The sequence below is a fragment of the Ascaphus truei genome, chromosome 2 (assembly GCF_040206685.1).
Source record: "Ascaphus truei isolate aAscTru1 chromosome 2, aAscTru1.hap1, whole genome shotgun sequence".
Classification (NCBI taxonomy): Eukaryota; Metazoa; Chordata; class Amphibia; order Anura; family Ascaphidae; genus Ascaphus; species Ascaphus truei.
This window is the reverse complement of record NC_134484.1, coordinates 472,106,940-472,113,459: the sequence shown is the minus strand read 5'-3', so window position 1 is coordinate 472,113,459 and position 6,520 is coordinate 472,106,940. Positions and strand designations below refer to the sequence as shown.

The following is a 6,520-nucleotide window of genomic DNA, read 5'->3' as shown; positions in this document are numbered from 1 at the left end:
CAAGGGGTAAAAGGTGTGCATGCATAAAATCTCAATGTATTACAACACTGGGCGTTACCTTATGGTTTCTGATAGTTAAACAGTTATATGCGACATAAAGTAACATTATTCCAACAAACCAGACATAAAGGGGCATCATGAGGATTGACAGGCCAGCTCCCCCATTTCAAGGGAAGCATCTGTACTAGTGGGGTCCTGTATGTCCGTCACATGCCTCTCTGTTCCATATTTTAAAGTAAAGCAGTTACAAGACATTATATTGGGTAATATAGGAAAGTAACGAAAAACGCACTGTATAAGCATTTTATAAAATAGACTTATACCAAATTTATTTCTCCCAATAAGGTTCTACATTTTAATTCTACACCTGCTCGGTCCGTGTTCGGCTGCTCCTCACCTGGCCTATGGGGGTCAGCGTCTGTCCTTCAGTGGTTCAAACACAAGCCACGCTATCTGCTGATCTCCATTGGCTAAATGCTGCTACACTCTTAATGGACCTCCCTGTCCGGAGCACCATCTGCTCTTCCTCATCCCGTATTCCTCGTAATAGCTCTAGAAACTTTGGGGGAGACGCTTTCTTTTCTCAGAGTTGCAAATAGAGGGTCATTCAACCGTCTCGATTACTGTAACCTCCTGCTGTCCGGCCTTCCAGCCTCTCACCTGTCTCCCCTACAATCTATCCTAAACGCTGCTGCCAGAATCACTCTACTCTTTCCTGAATCTGTGTCAACGTCTCCCCTGCTGAAATCACACTCCTGGCTTCCTATCAAATCCTGCACTCAATTCTCCTCTTCACTTTTAAAGCTTTACACCAGGCCTGCACAACATGCGGCCCGCCTGGACTCCCTGTACGGCCCGCGATGCCCCACACCAGCCCGCTCTGCAGACACAGGAGGGAAGGAGCGTCAGCATTTTGACACGCTCCCCACCCCCTCCTGAGCCCGCTCTGCCGACACATTGAAGGAGCGCTAGCATCGTGATGCCCTCCCTCCACCCCTCCAACCCCGAGCCTGCTCTGCCGACACATTGAAGGAACGCTAGCATCGTGATGCCCTCCCTCCACCCCTCCAACCCCGAGCCCGCTCTGCCGACACATTGAAGGAGCGCTAGCATCGTGATGCCCTCCCTCCACCCCTCCAACCCCGAGCCCGCTCTGCCGACACATTGAAGGAGCGCTAGCATCGTGATGCCCTCCCTCCACCCCTCCAACCCCGAGCCCGCTCTGACTATTAGGAAAGGAGCGCCAGCAGTTTGATGCGATCCCCTGCAGGCAGAGAGGAGAGAAGGAACAGAGCTAAGGACGGTCTGACTGCAGAGGGTGGGGGCGGGGTTAGTGACAGCGGAGCCTGTTAGTGAGAGCAGGAAGTGAGGTGCCTGCTGCCAGGGACCAAGATGGCTCCCCCTCCCTCCAGCCACGCTCCACAGTGAAAGGTAGGACCCCCCCCCCCTGCAGCTGCTCCTCAGAGCTAGTGGCAGTGTGGCAGTGGCAGTGTGTCAGAGTGGCAGTGGCGCTGTTCAGTGTGTTAGTGGCAGAGTGTCAGTGTGGCTGTGGCAGGGTGTCAGTGGCAGTGTGTCAGTGTGTCAGTGGCAGTGTGTCAGAGTGGCAGAGTATCAGTGTGGCTGTGGCAGAGTGTCAGTGTGTCAGTGGCAGTGTCCATGTGTCAGTGGTAGTGTGGCAGTGTGGCAGTGTGTCAGTGACAGTGTGTCAGAGTGGCAGTGGCAGTGTGGCAGTGTCAGTGGAGTGATGTGAGGTGCAGGGGGAGAGTGATGTGAGGTGCAGGGGGAAGGTGAGGTGCAGGGGGAGGTGTAGTGGGGTGATGTGAGGTGCAGGGGAGGTGAGGTGCAGGGGGGGTGAGGTGAGGTGCAGGGGGAAGGTGAGGTGCAGGGGGGAAGTGTAGTGGGGTGATGTGAGGTGCAGGGGGGAGGTGTAGTTGGGTGATGTGAGATGCAGGGGGGAGAGTGATGTGAGGTGCAGGGGGGAGGTGCATAGGGGGTGAGGTGCAGGGGGGTGGGATGTGTGTGGTCTTCAGGGGGTATTGTGTGTTATGTTGAGGGGGCGTATTGTGTATGGGTGAGGGGGAGAGATGGGGGTGTGAGATAGAGGGTGAGTCGCAAAGATTGATGATGAGGGGTGCAGGGAGAGATATATGAAGATGAGTGCTGGGGGAGATATGAGGATGATGGGGAGCTGGGGCAGATATATGAGGATGATGAGGGGTGCTGGGAGAGATTGATGAGGGGTGCTGGAGGAGATATGAGGATGATGATGATGATGATGATGAGAGGTGCTGGGGGAGATATGATGATGATGATGATGATGATGATGATGATGATGATGATGATATTACCCATGCGGCCCGAATCTGTTTTTCTTGGAGCCTGCTTTACACTCTTCTGCTCCTCTTTACATCTCAGCCCTAATTTCTCGCTATGCACCAACCCGACTCTGCTCAAGGATGCCTTCTCTCTACCCCTTTTGTATCTAAAGCCCTCTCCCGCCTTAAACCTTTCTCACCGACTGCCCCACACCTCTGGGATGCCCTTCCCCTCAATACCCGACTAGAACCCTCTCTATCCACCTTTAAGACCCACCTTAAGACACACTTGCTTAAAGAAGCATATGAGTAGCACCGTGGCTAATACTATACACATGATACATAAAGCTTGGCCCCCTGCAGACGCACTTACCAGAATGCCCTCCTACTGTCTCTGTACATTCTTCCTACCTAACAATAAGATTGTAGCCTCCTGATCAATTGTTTCACTTGGGCGCAATACCATTCAGGAGTGATACCCTTATTCCTCACGACCTTCAGTAAAGCCATCTCCAGTCTGCACAAAAACACAAATAGTTTCTCACCCTCATGTTGGTACATTCCATGGAATCTAAAATCTATCAAAGACACCATCAATGCCCTTTCGCTGTATTATAGGGCTCAAAGATGGAGTGCTTCAGGCAAAGAAGACTATCTTTCCAAAATAAATGAAGTTTATTCTAAAATGTTTTTAATCTAATACATTTTACAGAAAATGTTTTTAATTGAGTACTTTATTGCAGATATTGTTTAATTATTTATTTTCATTATTGTTTTACAAGTTTGTCGGACGATGACAACACCGTGTTCATGAAGGAAACCCATCCATCAATACTGTCCGGTAATGTACTGTACTTTATAATTCATACATCTACAGTATTTTTTTTCCTCAAAAACAATCTCAATTACAGTATGTGATATTTCAACATGTAAAAGAAGCAACAATAAGATGTCAGTTAGTGGTTAAAGAAGATTTTATTATTGTCTTATTCTAGTCCTGTATTTAAAAGTTGCAAACATTCATGTGTAGTCATTATTTAATGCTTGTCTTCATTTTGTAGGGTTAGGGGGCCAATTACAACACTGTATTTGTGCAGGAAGCACATCCAGCAACACTCTCAGGTAATAGACAGTATATATATTTTTTTTTAACATACTGTATGCGTTTCATTCAGGTTCCATAGAGACGCATGCACAAAATTTCAATGATGCATATGCATTTCAGCTAGGTTCCATAGACACGCATGCACAGAAACATACGCATACGTAACACACATGTAATTCGCGCCGTACACTAATGTATTTATTTGCGATTATTAATATAGAATATTTTCTCTTTACAGGTGAAGATGTCCAAGAGCCAGCCAGCCTGAAGATGCAGAAAGAAGATTGTACATTTGGAACAAAAGCAAATAAATATGTATTATTGTATTCTTCATAAAGTAGTTACATGGTAGATGATAGACGTACTGTATGTCTTTTTTCATCCTCAAGTTGAACCTATGAAAAATTTAGATGACAGATACTTTATCCTATTTATCCTTAATCCATATTTTAAAGTAAAGCAGTTACAAGACATTATATTGGGTAATATAGGAAAGTAACGAAAAACGCACTGTATAAGCATTTTATAAAATAGACTTATACCGAATTACAGTACTTACAGTATGTTGATCCAGAGGAAGGCAAACAAAAAACCTGAGTGAAATATCATCATCCAATGATATCTCATAAGGGGGGAAAAAATGCCTTCTAGCCTACAAATATTGGCAATCAGATTACTGCCTGGATCAACATCCTTCCCATGTTCACTTATTTGTTAAATCCCTGTATACACCTTTCCACAAAAATATCCAACCTTTTTTTAGACAGATCTATTGTATTTGCCATCCCACTCTACATGGGTAATTATTTTCACATTTTAACTGCCCTTACTGTAAAGAAATAAAAGGGGGAAGAACAAGCGCAAAAAACTGTGAACCGGAAGGATACGTAAAAGTCCAACTATGTAGATTTCCTTGATGGGTGCCGCACTGGACCGCAAATGGGTTCGTTCAGAGCCACTTGTATTGGTTGAGGAGGGAAGTTCCAAATGCGCACAAACTCATCAAAATAGGAAATATATAGAGAAAAAAGAAACAACACAATAGTATAATACTGTTTAAAACAGTCAAAGGTGGAAAAATAACGCATTCACATTGGGCGAGGTTAAACGAGCATTTCGGTTGTTTAAGTGAACCACACTGATGTGCAGGAATCTCTGCTAGCAGAATATATCTGATGGTGCAGACCTTCTCCTATGACAGGACTCGCAGCGTTAGTGCAGGCTCCTCAGCGACAGGATATTCTTCACTTTCTTATCAAAAACTGTTTTGGGGATGTCATCGTAAAATAAATGTGTTGCTAAGACTCTTGGTGAAGATTCTTGCTTTAGTTTCTATACACTTCTGTCTCTCCTGTGCAGAGCTTTGGGTCACATGCAGTGAGGGGGAGGAGTCAGTGTCTGGCAGCTTCCTCTTAAGCTAAGGCCCCGGTCACGGCGCTCTAATGCGCGCCCGCGCTTTTGGCTGCGCGTTCCGGCGATTCCCCGGTCTGCAGCTCACTGCAGGAGCAGAGACCAGGGGGGGCGTGGCAGAGGAGTGACGGGGGCGCGGCCATGACGTCACCCGGCAGGTTCGCCCTCATTGGCTGAACCGCCGGGGGGCGTGCCTAGCCGCTCGACGCGAGTTCCTGCTCTCAATTCTATTGAGAGCAGGAGTAGCTCTCGCGCGAGCGCTGCGGCCCCCCCTCGCAGCGGGCCCGGCGCCATTGCGAGGAGGGCTCTCGTGAGCGCAGCGTCCGTCACAGCGGACGCTGTAGCAGGCAGTGGGGGCAAGGCCTTATCCTGGTAGGACTGTTGCATAGTGTGTCACCTGGATTTACCGAGTACACACTATTACTTAGGATCCTGAGCCTATATGGCTTTCAGCATTGGGATCTGAATACCTTCAGGTCGTCGTTTGTTTTAACACCCTTTATTTTATTTATTTGTTGCAGATTAATAAAGTATGTTTTAATTGTTACATTTATCACCAGAGGGTGAACTCGAGTGCTACATTTGGGTTCTCTCTCTATCTCAAATCTACCATTGCTCACACCCGAAAGCACCGTTCACCAAATACCTTATCTGTGGCAGTAGCAGGGGCTCCCCTATTGCTCTATTTGATAAGAAAGTGAAGAATGTCCTGTCGCTGAGGAGCCTGCATTAACGCTGCGAATCCTGCCATTGGAGAAGAATATCCTGTCGCTGAGGAGCCTGCACTAACGCTGCGAGTCCTGTCATAGGAGAAGGTCTGCACCATCAGATATATTCTGCTAGCAGAGATTCCTGCACATCAGTGTGGTTCACTTAAACAACCGAAATGCTCGTTTAACCTCGCCCAATGTGAGTGCATTACTTTTCCCCCTCTTACTGTAAAGAACCTTTTCCTTTCCTCCAAACTTGAGGGATGGCCCGAGTCCTTTGTACTGCCCTTGGGATGAATATTTCTTTTGAAAGCGCCTTGTACTGCCCCCGAATATATTCATATATAGTTAACATATCCCCTCTTAGATGCCTCTTTTCTAATGTAAACAAATCTAATTTAGCTAGCCTCTCCTCATAAATCAGATTATCCATCCCCCTTATTAATTTGGTGACTCTTCTCTGCACTCGCTAGTTCCATAATGTCTTTAGTTTTCCACTAGGTGTTCCTGAATATTATCCCATACTAAACCTTCAAGTAGCTTCCCCACTATTGATGTCAGGCTTACAGGTCTGTAATTCCCTGGTAGTGATCTAGCTCCATTTTTTAATATAGGCACCACATCTGCTTTACACAAATCTTGTGGTACTGAGTCTGTGGGAATGGAGTCCTTGAATATTAAATGTAATGGTTTGGCTATTACTGAAGAACTCCTTAAAAACTCTTGGATGTATGCCATCGGGGCCAGGTGCCTTATTTACTTTAATCTTATCAAGCCCCCTATGAACTTCTTATTCATTTAACCAATTGGTTGTTAAAATAGAGGTTGTGGCTTCTTCATGCGGTACTACTATCGTATTATTGTAATTGATTCTTCCCTGGTAAACACAGAGGCAAAGAATTTGTTTAATACCTCTGATTTTTTCATAGCTTCAATAATCTGCCTGGCCATCTCACACGGAAAGGGGTCCTATATTTTCT

The 6,520-nt window shown here is 46.2% G+C and overlaps 1 long non-coding RNA gene across 1 annotated transcript; it reads left to right on the top strand.

Annotated features, from left to right (window-relative positions):
* The first annotated feature begins 1,293 nt into the window (after positions 1-1,293).
* LOC142488381 (uncharacterized) lies at positions 1,294-4,490 on the top strand. Its single transcript, XR_012799402.1, has 4 exons — positions 1,294-1,431; positions 3,098-3,156; positions 3,377-3,437; positions 3,659-4,490. It is a non-coding gene; the product is annotated as an uncharacterized LOC142488381 (long non-coding RNA).
* The last annotated feature ends 2,030 nt before the right edge of the window (positions 4,491-6,520 follow it).